Consider the following 16,931-nt stretch of genomic DNA (forward strand, 5'->3'; position numbering starts at 1 on the left):
ACTCAGCTGATAAGTTTAAGATCCAAAATGTTATTTAACTGATAACTTAGCTGAAGGGCATTTTCCACAGTTTAGCCAATGATCAACTCACACTAAAAAGTACCGTATATCTAAGATATCTTCCTCACAGAAATTTGTTCAATTTTAATAAAGAGAATGCAATGGCAGAGTGAATTATTATTGTGTCCTCTATTCACTCTCACATATAACTACATTATTAATATCTGGCCTACCTATAACATAATATTTCAAGATAAATGTTTTTAAAATCAGTTTTTATCACTAGGAAACATAGCTTTTAAAACTTGTGTGTATGTATGTTTAATATGTAATTTCTGGTTTTTAAAAAAGCATACTAACTCAGATTTAGATTTGTAAAGAAAAGCTTGTTTTACAAAATCTTACAGCTGACTTTACAGAACATGATTATGGAAACATTTACAGTAATTGCCACCAGCTTGGATAGTTAAAAGGAAATTAGGAGCTACTAATAATGATTATCACCAAGTTTCATTTTTCATGATGGATCCTCTGCCATCCTGAAATATACCCAAAAGCTTTCATTACAATTGAGCAACCCTCTTGCTTTCAGTTTTCAAGATCACTTTGGTTGACATTGCAAACAGCCATATTTGATTAGAAATGGAGAAGAAATAACTTGTAGAGCATAGAGAAGTGGATTACCATAATTACCATTATTCTTTTCATATCACTCTTGGTTACTTCCCTCCCTTATTCCTTCTCCTTACAATTAAATTAATGAATCCAAATAGCAGAAGTGAGTTCCATGCTGTGTTTTGACTGATTCTATTGTTAAAGAGAAACTTTGCATCTGTTTTTAATTTTGTACATCACCCTGAGTCTGTCAGAAGGGTGGCCCATAAATTGAAATAATAATAAATGAATAGATGGGTTTGAGTTCCAGAACATGCTGCAGTTGCACATTTTGGTTGTAAGCTTACTCAAATATGATAGGTAAAGCAAGTTTATAGAAAAGATTTATAGAAAGATTTAAAGCAAGTTTATAGAAGGGACCACTCACAGAAAAATTATATATTGTCTTTCTATGAAGATAGGCAGGGAACCTAGATGGCATTTCACTGTGAAAAGATGACAGGCACATTATGCATATAAAAGTGTTACTAATTACTCTTATCTTTGGCCTGTATCTCTTGGGAAAACTTGGAGAGCTATTAAAAAAAACCAAAAATGTTAATGCTGTAGCAATAAATACACATACAAAAAAAAATATCAAATCAACCTTGACCCCAAATGGTTAAATTAATTTAAATTTTGGCTGTATTATGTAAGTGTATTTCCTTTTCCTTCTATGTTGTTTTTAAAAAGTTTTAGTCAATAGGATTCTCCCAAGTGGTCCCACATTCATCTAAGACCAAAATGATTCTAAAATAGGATTTAGAACTAATTTGATTTCTTTTGATTATTGACAATATCTGATATCAGTTATTTGCTCCACGGTTCTTATAGCAGCAATGTCTAGTCAGCTGGACTTTGTTTCTAGATCAAGATTTAAGAATTTAGTGTTTTTGTTTATACAGTAAATTTTGAGTGTAAAACTGCTATTCACAAAGCAGTTTGCTATTTGATTTGATAGTAAATGGCATCACTGCATAGTTGAGTCTGACTGCCTTAGAGATTATCAGCATAAGTGCTTCAGTTCCTCAAAAACAAAGTGTTGAGGTTATTAGTAAACTTTTTTTGCAAAAGCTGAATTATGTATCTGGAAAAAAATGAATAACCTGTTAACAGTTTGAATTATGAATACTCTGCCAAAGATGCCTATATTTTGTTTTATATTGTTAAAAGAAATAAGGGGACACCTGGGGTGGACCATAGATGCACTTTTTAATTTCTTGGGCATCTTAAGAGACAAAAGTTAACAAATTTCTAATGAGAGAAAGTTCAATGTTCTTTCCTTTGTTCATACTTCTTTGAACATCTGCAACAATGTACAGGTGAAACATGAAACATTAGAATATCATGCAAAAGTTCATTTATTTCAGTAATGCAACTTAAAAGGCGAAATGTAATATATGAGATGTCCCAGACTGTGGAAACTTTTGCATCTCATTTGAAAACCAAGGACACAGAGTATGGAGGAAGAATGGAGAGCCACACACATCAAGATGCTTGAAGTCTAGTGTAAAGTTGTGTTGATTTGGGGAGCCATGCCATCTGCTGGTGTTGGTCCACTGTGCTTCAGTAAGTCCAGGGTGAACACAGAGGTCTACCGGGAGATTTTGGAGCACTTCATGCTTCCTTCTGCAGACGACTTCAATTTTCCAGCAGGACTTGGCACCTGCCCACACTGCCAAAAGCACCAAAACCTGGTTCAATGACAATGGGATTACTGTGCTTGATTGGCCAGCAAAGTCACCTGATCTGAAACCCATAGAGACTCTGTGGAGCATTGCCAAGAGAAAGATGAGAGATGTGAGACTGAACAATGCAGAAGAGCTGAAGGCTGCTATTGAAGCATCCTGATCTTTCATTACACCTCAGCAGTGCCACAGGCTGATAGCTTGCATGTTACACCGCATGGAGGCAATAATTGCTGCAAAAGGGGCCCAAACCAAGTACTGAGAACATATGCACACTTATACTTTTCAGAGGTCCGATATTATTCTGTGCACAATCCTTGATTGATTGATTGATTGCATGTAATGTTCTAATTTTCTGAGATGGTGGATTTGGGCTTTTCAATGAGATGTACCCCATAATCATCACAATTAATGACAAATCACGGCTTGAACTATCTTGCCTTGCATGTAATAAGTCTCTCTCATAGATTACGTTTCACCTTTTAAGTTGCATTACTGAAATAAAATGAACTTTTACACGATGGTCTAATTTTTCGAGTTTCATCTGTACTCTGACCCGAGGACGCTCATAATGCACCCACCCCAAATGCGTTGGATCGAGGGCAGTCGATGCAGGTCAGAGTGTGTGGGTTTGTTTGTGTTTGTGTTTGTGAGGGGGGGTATCAAAGGGAGTATTTGTGCAATATTTAGTGTACGGAGAGGGGCGGCATACAAATCTAATTAATAATAATAATAATAATAATAATAATAATAAAATAATAATAATAATTTATTTATTACAATGGAAAGGGATCTTGCAGGTCATAAAGTCCAACCCCTTGCCCAAGCAGGAATCCTACACCTCCCCAGCCAGGTGGCAGTCCAATCTCCTCTTGAATATGTCGAGTTGGGGCGTTCACAACTTCAACCTATTACTTTACATAATTCTAGGATATTATTTTTTCAAACGTTCAGAAACATACTCATTAAAAAAATACTGTTCTTCAAACCGGTCGACATAACTTGTGGTAAAATTGAGTTCGGTGGGACCCAAAATAACATTTTTGTGTATGTACTCGAAGCGCGCCGCTAGAGATTCCATGCCGCCCAGATGGAAGCCCAACTCCTCCCCATTCCTCAGCGGAGTTTTCTTTCCCTCGCCTTTGTCGACCATGGCCTCGCCCCCCTCCTCCCCCCCCCCAAAAAAAAAGAAAAAAAAGACGCGAGTCCCCTCGAGCCTCTGCTCAGGCTCGCCGGCCAGTCCTGTCGGTCGGCGCGCCTTTGCTGCTTCGAGTCCGCTTCGCATCCTGCTCTATTCCTGTGTCGGGAAGATGGTGGTCAATTACAGGCCCCATCTGGCGCTGCAATGGAGTCTCGCCGCGTCACGGTCGCGTCACGGCCGCCTAACAGCCGTCGCCGCTAAACAGCGCGACGGCTGAGGAAGGGGAGAGGGAAAGCCAGTTAGCCGCCAACAAATAAGAACTCCTTGCTTCTGCCTCTCTAATGCGGGGCTTCTTGTGGCCCGGAAATTCATAGTAAAAGAATGAAACGGGCAAAAACGAAAAAAAAAAATGAAAGCGCGCGTTGAAATGGCGTCCGCTGCGGTTGAGCCCTTGATAAAGCGTTCGGGAAGAGTTGATGTCAGGGCTCCAGTGGCGCAATCGGTTAGCGCGCGGTACTTATACAGCAGTACATAGCAGAGCAATGCCGAGGTTGTGAGTTCGAGCCTCACCTGGAGCACAAGTCTTTTGGGACCGTTCGCTTTTGGGATATTTTCCGCGCATTTTAAAATCCGCAGCTGGTTTGCTTCGTGCTATCGCGGTCTCATTCTTACGCCTTTACCAGGCGAACGCAAGTCGTGGCAGTTGTAGTAATTCGCAAAGGTACTAACTTTAAAACTGCTCATCGAACTGCAAGTTGTCCTTAGTGAATCTTTTCATTAGTATAAATGTAATAGTTGCATTTAACGATCAGTATGTTTTCAGTATTTCATATTCATTATTCTGGAGCAGAAATATTCATGTGATTTGATATTGTAGTTAGTATACCAAATTGCGTGGTTTTTTTAAAAAAGATATTACAGTACATAGGATTTCATAGCTAGATTCCAATTTTAGATCGAAAATTAAAATGACCTTGTGTGTTCATTTTACAATTGTTACAGGAATAGTTAAAATAATTAAAATAGCACTGATCAAACTCTGCACTTGAGAACACCAGGGCTTCCCAGGCAATCTGAAGGTGTCTATAGTCAACATCTGAGAAAGAATACTTAATTGTTACTTTTTTGATAGATTTTGGGTCCATTTAATTTTACTTTCTCCATGAAGAAGAAATTTTCATAATTGTCCTCAAACAACACATTTAACAATAGGGAAAATTGTGAGCCGCCCCAAGTTTTCGGAGAGGGGTGGCATACAAATCTAATAAAATAATAATAATGACAGTCTCAAAATGGGTGAACAGTGCAGTCAGGCGGTAGGGAAAGCAAGTAGGATGCTTGGCTGCATAGCTAGAGGTATAACAAGCAGGAAGAGGGAGATTATGATCCCGCTATATAGAGTGCTGGTGAGACCACATTTGGAATATTGTGTTCAGTTCTGGAGACCTAACCTACAAAAAGATATTGACAAAATTGAACGGGTCCAAAGACGGGCTACAAGAATGGTGGAAGGTCTTAAGCATAAAACGTATCAGGAAAGACTTAGTGAACTCAATCTGTATAGTCTGGAGGACAGAAGGAAAAGGGGGGACATGATTGAAACATTTAAATATATTATTTTACTGAAAGAGTAGTAGATCCTTGGAACAAACTTCCAGCAGACGTGGTAGATAAATCCACAGTAACTGAATTTAAACATGCCTGGGATAAACATATATCCATCCTAAGATAAAATACAGAAAATAGTATAAGGGCAGACTAGATGGACCAGGAGGTCTTTTTCTGCCGTCAGACTTCTATGTTTCTACGTTTCTAATAATAATAATAATAATAATAATAATAATAATAATAATAATAATAATAATTGTTGTTATTATTATTATTATTATTTATTAGATTTGTATGCTGATTTGTATGTTGGAAGAAGCTTTTTTTTTTTTTTTTAACTTTTGTCACAAGCCTTTGTTCATTGTGAGCCTTAACTTTCCTCACTTCATCTTTACAGGCTCAGGCTATTTGCTGATATTCTGCCTTAGTTATTTCCCTCTCTTGTTGCTGAAAATGCCCTTTCATGATAGGCTGAAAGAAATGGTGGTAAGACCTTCAAAACCCAGATACTGAATGGATAATCATCCAATTTTTTTTTAAAAAAATTAATAATTATTTTTTAATAATAATAATGATGATGATGATGATAATTATTATTATTATATTATTATTGTTGTTGTTATAATCATCATCATCATTATTAAAAAATAATTATTTTTGAAGGTCTTTCCACCATTTCTTTCAGCCTATCGTGGCAAAGGTATGGGTTCCTTCCTGGTACGGGCCACACTGCGCACCGGTAGTAAAATGAGAGCTGCACACACAGCTTCAGGTGTCCAGAGTGCATGTGCGCATGTCCAAGTGAGATTTTGATTCTGCACATGTGCAGGAAGCAAAATTTTGTGAGGGGACAGAAAATCCCCTCAGTGATTTTTTGCTTCTGTGCACGCGTGCATTCGGCAAAATAAATTGCCGAAGTCTTTCTCATATGCATCCCCTGCTGAGATATTGCTTCCTGCGCATATGCAGAAGCAAAATCTTGCTGGGACGTGGGCATGCCGGACACCTGAAGCTGCATGCGCTGTTACTGGTAGCAGCAGGACCAGCATCTCCTGCCTGAACCCACCCCTGTGCACAATTTTATTTTATTTTATTTATTTGTTTGTTTTGTCCAATACGCAGTAATACACAATGGAGGTTATAGAGCAGTGTTTCCCAACCCTGGCCACTTGAAGATATTTGGACTTCAACTCCCAGAATTCCCCAGCCAGTTGAAGTCCAGATATCTTCAAGTGGCCAAAGTTGGGAAACACTGTTATAGAGGATATATACGAGTAGAATGTATCAAAGAGAGTATAGAAGAGAAATATAGGAGTAAAATAAAGATATAATAGATAGATGATGGATAGAAGAGATAGAAGAGAAGATATAGGAGATATAGGAGAGACTATAGAACAGGGGACGGTAGGCACTCTGGTGCACTTATGTACGCCCCTTACGACCTCTTAGGAACCTGGTGAGGTCAACCGTAGATAGTCTAAGGGTAAAGTGTTGGGGATTAGGGGATGATACTACGGAGTCAGGTAGTGAGTTCCACGCTTCGACAACTCGATTGCTAAAGTCATATTTTTTACAGTCAAGTTTGGTGCGGTTAATATTAAGCTTGAATCTGTTGTGTGCTCTTGTGTTGTTGCAGTTGAAGCTGAAGTAATCATCAACATGCAGGGTGTTGCAGCATATAATCTTGTGGGCAATGCTTAAAGGAGCTAAAGATAGAAAAAGTCCCCTCCAGTACAAACAGAACTCATACTTAGCAATGTTTGGTTTTGCACAAAGCTCAAAGTATTCCTCATGACCCCAACTGAGGCCAAAATTTCTGCTCCTAAGTGAGACAGTTGAGTTTTGTCCCATTTTAGAGCTTTTCTTGCCACAGTTGTTAAGTAAATCACTGCTGTTGTTAAGTTAGTAGCATAGTTGTTAAGTGAATCTGGCTTTCCCAGATTGATGTTACTTGTCAGGTCGCAAAAGCGGATCACATAACTCCGGGACATTGCAACGGTCATAAATGAGTCAGTTGCCAAGGGTATGAATTTTGATCATGTGACCATGAATATGCTGCAACTATCACAACTGTGAAAAAGTCATGGCATTATTTTCAATGCCGTTGTAACTTCAAATGGTCACTAAATGTATTGTTGTAAGTTGAGGGCCATCTGCAGTAAATGAGACTCAGATTCAGTTCATATAAATTTAGGTTTAAAAGGTAATTCAGTTTCTATATTTCCACCAGGATGTGAAAGTCTGCATTAAGTGGCGCTATTTTTAAGATAAAAATTAAATGACCGAACCTAAGGACAGAAGTTTGAAAAACGAATCTAAAGGGCAGTTTTCTGAAATAAAAGGCTACCTATTGTAGAAAGGATGTATTGTCACAAAGGACGTATGGTCCTTGAAAACATTTCTCACTTTTCTCAGGCAGAAAGTTAGCGGCAAAAATGAAATCCAACAATTGCAGATACTAGGGAAACAATAACATTTTCATTATCAGAACTGCTCCCCACGTGGGTGGAAAAGTCACCATCTCCTTCCTATATGCAAGTCCTGTCAAAAGCCCCCTGGTTTAAAATGAAGAATTGCCCAAAGGTCTCCCTTCTCCTGCGCTCGCTCCTCCTTCCAACCCTGGAAATGTGATGTGCAGTTCATAAGTGTTCAATGAAATGAGTGAGGAAAACAGTCGACAGGAGAAACAGCACTGTGCATGCTCACTCTTTCACCTTGCCTCCCAATTTCCCCTTCTTTGTAGGGCCTCCTTCCTAACGCATTCTCTGCCAGTGATGTCCCGCTCCGCCCTTCCATCTCTCGGACTGCACCTCCGCCTTGCTTGCTTCCTCAGGCCAGGCTCAGCTGGGTAAACAAAGCACCTCAGTGGGAAGTGCTTCCCATTCGTCTCCACCAAGTTTTGGGGAGGGGGGGTGGGGAGGAATGGGAGTTTCCAAAATTTTTTGGGGGACAGGTTTCTGCACGTTGCAGGCTTGCAGCTTCCCCAAGACGTGGCGAAAGACAGAAGCCATGTGCTAGGAATTCACAGCTGCCTAGAGTCCTTAGGGCAGTGGTCCCCAAACTTTTTACACAGGGGGCCAGTTCACTGTCCCTCAGGCTGTTGGAGGGCTGGACTATAAAAAAAACCTATGAACAAATCCCTATGCACACTGCACATACCTTATTTAAAGTAAAAAACAAAATGGGAACAAATACAATATTTAAAATAAAGAAGAAGTAATAAGTAATTAATAATTAAGTAATAAAGTAATTTATACTTCTTTATTAACAAGTAAATTTAAACTTCAATCAACAAACTCCATTTCTCCTTCCTTCCTTCCCTCCCTCCTTCCTCTCCACTTCTCTCTTCCCTCTTCCTTTTCTCTCATTTGTTTCATTTTCCTCTCCCTCGTTCTTTTCCTCCATCATTTTCTCATTTTTCTCTTTCTCTCTCTCTCTTTCCATCTCTCCCTCTTCCTTTCACTCTCCCTCTCTATCTCTATCTCTCCCTCTTTCTCTTTCTTTATTTCTCTCTGTCCCCCCTCTCTCTTTCTCTCTCTCTCTCCTCTCTTTCTCTCACTCACTCTCTTTCTAACTCTCCCTCTTTGTATCTTTCACACTTTCTCTCTCTCCCCCTCTCTATTTCTCCCTTTCTCTCCCTTTCTATCTCTCCTCTTCATTTCTCTCTCCCTCTCTATTTCTCCCTCTTTCTCTCTCTTATATCGATCGGTAAAATCTCGTGTGCTGCCGCGGGCCGGTTAAAAGACCTCAGCGGGCCGTAGTTTGGGGACCGCTGCCTTAGGGAGTTGGGCAGCATACAAATTGAATGGAAGGAAGGAAGGAAGGAAGGAAGGAAGGAAGGAAGGAAAGCTCCCTGCCTCACTGCCCTGCACCCACCCCACCTGGTTGGAGACCTGTAGCTTGTTGGTCTCGGAGGGTTTCATGGCCTACCCCTTCTCCATACACACTTTCTGCATTTGCGTTCGTATTGTACAATTTAGGAAATGAAGAACCAGTTAAATATTTGTAGACTTGGCTATATTTGTGCCTATGCTATCAATATTAGGTTGGCCTACTCTTTCTTGTGATTGGCTCTGGCCCAGCTCCTGCCCCAGGGAATGTGGAGGTGGATACAGTGGAAACTTCAACATGTCACGGGCCTGTGTTATTGCTGACAGAGTCAGTTCAGAGTTTAGTTTCCTCGGACGTAGAAGAAGGTGGGAGTGACTCGGCAGAGGAGGGCTTGGCACACAGCCCAGGCAGTCAATCTCCCTTATCTTCCTTTGATTCGGATGAAGATGTTTTGGATCCACGCAAGCGCAGAATTATGCATAGAAGACACCAAGTAAGGACATATTACAGGAGATAAGAGCGGCCACTTGTGTTTGGGTGGGGCTCCAGTAATTAGGGCTGCTGCTATAAATAGCAGCATGTGGGTTTGGCCGTTGTGGAAGAGTATCTGATCGCAGTTCGTCAGGAATCCTGGGTTGCTGGTTTCTCGACTTTGCTTGTTGATTTTTCACGCCTTTGAAAACAAAGCAGAGCAACATGTGTGTGTGTGTGTGTGTGTGTCACTTCGTTGGAAGAAGAATGGGTGTGAAGTTTCTTCACAGCTGCTAGCTAAGTACTTAATGACTGCTTAAGATTAATTGTACAGACTACCTGGTTGTTTTCGGACGAGTGCTATTTGCAATACAAAAAGAGTGCTTAGTTTATTTTGACTTTTGGGATAAAGAACATTGTTTTCAATTTTCAAATGTGTGTGTGTCTGAAATTTGTACCCTTGAATTTTTGAGAGGCTCCTACCAGAGAACCCGGCAGAACACTCTTTGGACATTATAGAAATATGTATCGACACGTGTAAGACAACAAGGACTGGCAGCTGCTGCTGTTTTCTCCTTCACTTGCTCATTACATTGAGAGGTGGGAAATGAAAAAAAAAATGCTCACACCATCTCCCGATTGAATCCATATTTTCTAGCATAGGTGGCCCTTGACTTACAACACTCATTTAGTGACTGTTCCAAGTTACAATGACACTGAAAAAGTGACGTGACAATTTTTCACACTGACGACCATTGCAGCATTCCCAAGAGTACATGATCCAAAAATCAGATGTTTGACAACTTGTTCATATTTAGGACAGTCACAGAGTCCTGGGGTGATATGATCACCTTTTGCAATCTTCTGATTAGCAAAGTCAATGGAAAAGCCTGCCAATGTCTACTTCAGCTTCGACCACAACAATACATGAGCACACAATAGATACAAACTTACTGAAAACCGTTCCAAACTCATGCAGTATACAGGTCCTCAATGGGAGGCACGTTGGAACGAATTGTTTTTTTCTGCAGTTCTTTCCCAGGGGAAAGGGATATCAATGTTGATACCCGAGCAGAAATGGACTGTAGGGAATTTACAGGAATTCAGAAGGAACTTGAATTGAAGAGGCAGACAGAAATGGCTTCAAATACATGTTTATTTCGCAAATAAGGTGAGAGGAAAGTTCTCCTTCGTTCTATTGAATGCATAGAGTAAATATACGCTAGAGTGAATTCACAGTATTAGCTGGCCTGCCTTCTCACTGATGCAGAAAGTGATTTATCTATTTTCCTTACACTATTATGCATACGCATATTAATAATTCATTAAAAGCAAGTATGGCTTCTGAAGAGTAAAATCCTGGTTTTGCCATAAATGTTGGGACTGTGTTTCAACATGGCAATTATTTGAATTTATATTGTCTGCTTTCTACAATCTGGACAATAGATGGCGGTGTGATCACGTGGATGGATAGGAAATTCACCCTCTCTCCCCCCCCCCCAATCCCCAAAACAAGGAGAAAACTGTTCCAAAGTTTCTAAAAATAATACAGGCTGCTTGCCAAACATTTACAATGTTTGTTCCTCAGAGCAAAAAACAATAGGCCTGCGTTCCAGTGGTTAGAGAGGGGAAAAAACACAGCAATAATTGGATGGACCACAGGGATTGTATGTGCCTGGATGCTTGTGTGTGAAAGAGAAGGGGGGGGGGAAATCCTCGAGAACCAATGTTTTAAAAATGAATTGAATTGAACAAAATTGGAAGCTTCATACTTTTGAACAATATTTGTTTTATTTATTTATTTGTTTGTTTGTTTATTTTTTTATTTATGTATTTATTTAGTCAAACACATACAAGAAAACAAGTATAAACATGGATATGAAGACAGGATATGAGTACGTATTTAGCATTATTTAGTTAGAATTTAGCAAAAATTAATCCAGCTTCAAAATGAAGTTAATTGAAAATCCTTTTGTCTGATGTGCAGAAATAGACAAAATGACCATGGAAATCAAGGGTACAAATAGCAAAGAATTCGATGAGATATGGAAAAATTGGTATACAGTGATCCCCCGGGTATTGCGACCCCGATCATTGCGAAATGGCTATATGGCGATTTTTAAACCCGGAAGTAAAAACACCATCTGCGCATGCGCGCCCTGTTTTCTATGGGCACGCATGCGTAGATGGCACCGGGCAGATCAGCTTCTGGGCGGCTTCCCTGGGTCTTCCCCCTCTTGCTGGCGGGAGGGCGAGCGGCGGGCATCAGCGAGGAGTTTCCCCACCGCCCACGCAAACTCCTCGCTGCCGCTCGCCCGCCCACGCCGTTCGCTTCAGGACCCCAACCCCAATCTTCGGCTCCTCGCTGCTGCGGCGATAGTAAAAACATCATCTGCACATGCGCAGATGGTGTTTTTACTTCCGCAGCGCTACTTCGCCCAAAAACCGGTCATTGCGTGGCGTCCTGGAACGGAACCCTCGCAATGATCGGGGGGATCACTGTAAATGGATGGAGGAAAGAAATAGGGTAATATTTTTTTTATTTATTTATTTATTCATTCATTCATTCATTCATTCATTTATTAGATTTGTATGCCGCCCCTCTCCGTAGACTTGGGGCGGCATACAATGTAGTTGTACTGATTAAATAGATAAACACATACACACAATTCAGGTAATGAGTAAGAGAACATAAACACAAATGAATAAGCAGAAATAGTTTTTGACATATTAACTTCTGTATTTATTTTTCAAGGCTACTCAGTGATATATCTATACACTTATAAGTATAATTAACTAATAATAATCTATTTTGATTACCTCACGTATCCTATCCCTTTGAATAATATATATTATATAAAAATACGTTACTAAGGAATGTAATAGAATGGCTTATAATCTGTAAATGACAAGTGTGAACAATATTTGTTTTAGTCTTTTGTATTTCTGTAAAAACCAATAAATAATTTTAAAAAATAAAATCCTTTTGTCTGTAATTAAATGTTTAAAAAGCAAGATAAAAAAACCCTTTCTCATCATTTTAATGTAAAATATATGCTTTTATTGACTATATTTTTTGCCATTACCTTGTAAAGGAGATTTAAGCGAAATAATGTTATTCTACATGGTGGGAAGCACATAGTGGGATACCTGAAGGTTCTGTCTTGGATCCTGTGCTCTTCAACACCTTTATAAATGTACTAGATGAGGAAATAGAAAGGGAACTTGAATTGAAGAGGCAGACAGAAGTGGCTTCAAAACTACAGCTCTTTATTTGGCAACTATTTACAACCCAGCCAATGCTCTGTCTGACAGTCAGCCCTTTTATAGGGAACTAGCCTTCTGTTTGAGGAAAAGGCTATAGAACAATGATGGCAAACCTTTATTTCCTTGGGTACCGAAAGAGCATGCATGCATGCATGCTATCGCACATGTGCAAGTGCCCATACCCATAATTCAATGCCTGGGGAAGGCAAAAACAGCTTGCCAGAGGAGGCCCTCTGGAGACCAGAAACAGCCTGTTTCCCAACTTCTGGTGGGCCCAGTAGGCTCATGTTTCATCCTCCTCAGGCTACAAAGGCTTTCCTGTAACCGGGGGGAAGGTAAAAACACTCTCTCCCATCCTCCTGGAGGCTCTCTGGAAACCAAAAATGCCTTTCCAGAGCCTCTGTGCGAGCCAAAAATCAGTTGGCCAGCATACACCTGCATGTTAGAGCTGAGCTAGGGCAACGGCTTGCATGCCAGCAGATATGGCTCCGCATGCCACCTGTGGCACCTGTGCCATAGGTTTGCCATCACTGCTATAGAAGTTAAATAGACTGATAAATGCTTGTAGTTCAGCTTGGTTCTGAGGAGTAGGCGCATCCTGTATTGCCTTAATTTTTCAATTTGTGGGATCCCAGAGCTGTCAATCATGTACCCTAGGATCTCTACCCTGTCCACTCCAATTTGGCATTTCCCCTTTTTATTTATTTATTCCCAGTATTCATTAATTGAATCCCTCTCCTTCTGGTTCCGCAGATTGAAGGCATGCTGCAGCATGAATTTTGAGGATTTCGGGACATAATGGGTCTTGAGCACTGTCTGTAAGGTGAATCAGGTGACCGTGTGGACTGGCATTGGTTCGGTGAATGCCTGGGCCATCATGAATACGTCTGTGCCACAGTAGCTCAGGAAGAGCACTTGTTTGTGGTTGTCTGATAGCCCAAGGAGGTCGTTTGCATCCACAAAGCATTTGAAGTCAGTCATGTAGGTGTCCCAGGGCTCCTGTGCTGGGTTGAATGAGTCATCGGGATGTGCGTCATCATATCAGCTGAGTTAGTGCTTTAGAAAAGCCATTTGTCAAAGACTTACTGCCATTGGCTGGATTGCAAGGTTGTCAGTTCTTTTCTGCCTATCTGCCTTCCAATCCCATCCTCGTCACCAGTGTTAGGTAGGCATAGCCCATAAAATCATCTGATACAACATCTTTCCTGTCAACGACTACTTCAGCTTCAACCACAACACACAAGCACACAAAGGATACAAACTTAAATTAAACCGCTCTAAACTCGACTGCAGGAAATACGACTTTAGTAACCGAGTAGTTGATGCATGGAACCCACTTCCAGACTCTCTAGTATCATCACCTAAGCTCCAAAACTTTAGACTATCCACTGTTGACCTCTCTCAATTCCTAAGAGGTCTGTAAGGGGTGTGCAAAAGTGCACCAGAATGCCTTCCGTCCCGTGTCCTAACATTTCTCTTTTATTAATGTAATGTATATAAATATTATTATAATCTCTGCATACCACCATTATGCACTTGTCAAAACAAATAAATAAAATTTGCAGATGATACCAAGCTGGGAGAATAATTAAGATAGACTTAGGATTCAGAAAGATCTTGACATATTTGAGCATTTACCCCTATGCAACAACATGCTATTTGGTAATGAGAAAAGTAACGTCCTGCACTTAGGCAGGAAAAACCAAATGCATAGATACAGAATAGGCGGTACTGGCATCTTAGTGGGCCACCACTTTTATCTGAGCCAGCAATATGCTGCAGCTGTCAAAAAAGCCAATGCAAATTCCAATATTCAAAGGGAGAACATCAAGAAGTGACAATACCCTTTTATGCTGTACTGTATACTGTATAGTGAGGCCACATTTGGAATACTGCATGCAGTTCTGGTCACCATAATACCAAAAAATATGCTGACACGCTAGCAAGCACAGAGTAGTGCAACAAAGATGATAAGGAGACTGAAGGTTAAATCATGGTGAACAGTTGAGGGAGCCTGTTGAAGAGAAGAATTAGGAGAGACATGACAACTATCTTCCAGTATTTGAGGGGCTGTCACACACAAGGGAAGCTTGACTTATTGTTCTCCAAAGAACCTGAAGGCAGGACAAGAAGTAATAAGTGGAAGCTTCTTAAAAAGAGATTCAACCAGTGAAGGGCTACCAAAATTTTTATTACCACACAGTGGGCGTGGCTTATTTTGTGTGTGTGGCTTGATGGTGATGTGATCAGGTAGGAGTGGCTTGCCGGCCATGTGACCAGGTGGGAGTAGTTTGATGATCATGTGACTTGACCAAGGATTTTCCAAGAACCTTTCACAGCCTAAGTAAATATCCCAAAATGCTCCATTCCGCATAACAGTCTTAACCCTCCTTCCTGCAGACTACTAAACAAAATCAAGGTTTCTGGCAAAACATTAGCTTTCATGCATTATTCATTTTATTTTCTAGAGTAGGGATCCCCAAACTTGGCAACTTTAAGACTTGTAAATTTCAACTCCCAGAATTCTCCAGCCAGCCATGAAGACCTCTGTTCTAGAGAATACTCGATCCATTCAGAAAGAAGGGGGGGGGGGGCAGAAACCCAGATCACATAGAATTAATTCCAGATCATATCTCCTTATATTTTTCCTAGACAGTTTTGTTTGTAGCTGAATCGCTGGCTTTGGGGTTTTTAAATGCTTTCGGGAAGAATGCAGAAGCTGCCCAAAGAAGACGCCCTTCATTTTCTTTCAACATCTTTCAGTGCAAATTGGGTGCTGTGGGTAGGAGCTCCATTTTTGCTACCCCACCATGTCCTGCCCTGCCCGGGCAGCAGGCCACCCCTAGATTCAACCCAAAAGTAAGGAGAAATTTCCTGACAGTGAGAACAATTCATCAGAGGAATAGCTGGCCTTCCAGGGTTGTGAATTGTCCCATGGCTTTTTGTTGAGTCCATGTAAATAGTTTTAAACCTTGTACAAAGCTGTCTCTGGGCAGAAAATGTAAATAACAAGAGGTCGCGTCTGATTGGTTCAGACGCATGACAGTTCCTTTTGGCGCGAGGCACGAAAGTATAAATAGAGCGGCTTTTCTCTTTGACAGTCAGACGCGATTGATTGTGGTAGATGCTTTCTCAAAGTGGGTAGAAATAATTCCAATGAGTAATATAACTACGTGTGCCACCATAAAGGTTTTATACCATTTGTTTGCTACTCATGGTTGTCCTGACATCTTGGTGTCAGACAATGGGCCCCAATTGACAGCCAGACAATTTGAAATATTTTTAAGTAACTTGGGGGTCAGACACGCACTCACATCACCTTACTCGCCATGGGTTAATGGTCTGGCGGAACGGTACGTAAGGGTGGCCAAGGAGGCCTTGCGCAGAGCAGGCCCTGGAGAAGTTCAGCAACATCTGGACAAATTCTTATTAATGCAGCACATCACACCCAATTCCCTTACACACAAGAGTCCTGCAGAAATCTTAATGGGGAGAAAACTCAGATCACCTCTGGACAGGTTACACCCACGATATTGTAATAATAAATGTCTTGATGATATGTCTGTAACTCCTGCAAGGAATTTATACCTGGGACAAAATGTTTTTGCTAAAAACTTTGATGGGGGGTTAAACTGGATTAAGGGCAAGATTGTGCAGCAAACTGCTCCCAAAACGTATTATGTGCAATTAGAGGATGGCCGCACATGGAAGCGGCACATTGATCACTTAAGAGGACGCATTGAATCCTCCCAGGGACAAACCGCTAATGAAAACTCTTTCCCCCTATCAGAATCTTACTCACAACCCGATTTACTGGAATTACAAATGGACTTACCAAGCCAGGAAAGGTCCTCCAGCGACGCCGAGCCATCTTCGTCCTCAGAGGTCGGTGTTGTGCCTGCCCACTCAACCCAGCGGGCCGGAGCTCAAACTCGGCCCCAGCCGCATTGGGGAGGTACAGGCGAACCGACCTCCACCGTTGAAAGCGAGGACTCAACTGATCTGCGCAGGTCGGAGAGAGCCTTGCGTAGACCAAGCAGATTGGAGGACTATATCACATGGTTAACTGATTGACATATTCTGAACTAAGGAGGGAGGGGTGTTGAGTCCATGTAAATAGTTTAAACCTTGTACAAAGCTGTCTCTGGGCAGAAAATGTAAATAACAAGAGGTCGCGTCTGATTGGTTCAGACGCATGACAGTTCCTTTTGGCGCGAGCCGCGAAAGTATAAATAGAGCGGCTTTTCTCTTTGACAGTCAGACGCGTTCCC

The 16,931-nt window shown here is 41.0% G+C and overlaps 1 non-coding gene across 1 annotated transcript; it reads left to right on the top strand.

Annotated features, from left to right (window-relative positions):
* The first annotated feature begins 3,967 nt into the window (after positions 1-3,967).
* Positions 3,968-4,061, top strand: TRNAI-UAU (transfer RNA isoleucine (anticodon UAU)). The gene is made up of 2 exons: positions 3,968-4,005; positions 4,026-4,061. It is a non-coding gene; the product is annotated as a tRNA-Ile (tRNA).
* The last annotated feature ends 12,870 nt before the right edge of the window (positions 4,062-16,931 follow it).

The sequence above is a fragment of the Erythrolamprus reginae genome, chromosome 1, assembly GCF_031021105.1.
Source record: "Erythrolamprus reginae isolate rEryReg1 chromosome 1, rEryReg1.hap1, whole genome shotgun sequence".
Taxonomy (NCBI): domain Eukaryota; kingdom Metazoa; phylum Chordata; class Lepidosauria; order Squamata; family Dipsadidae; genus Erythrolamprus; species Erythrolamprus reginae.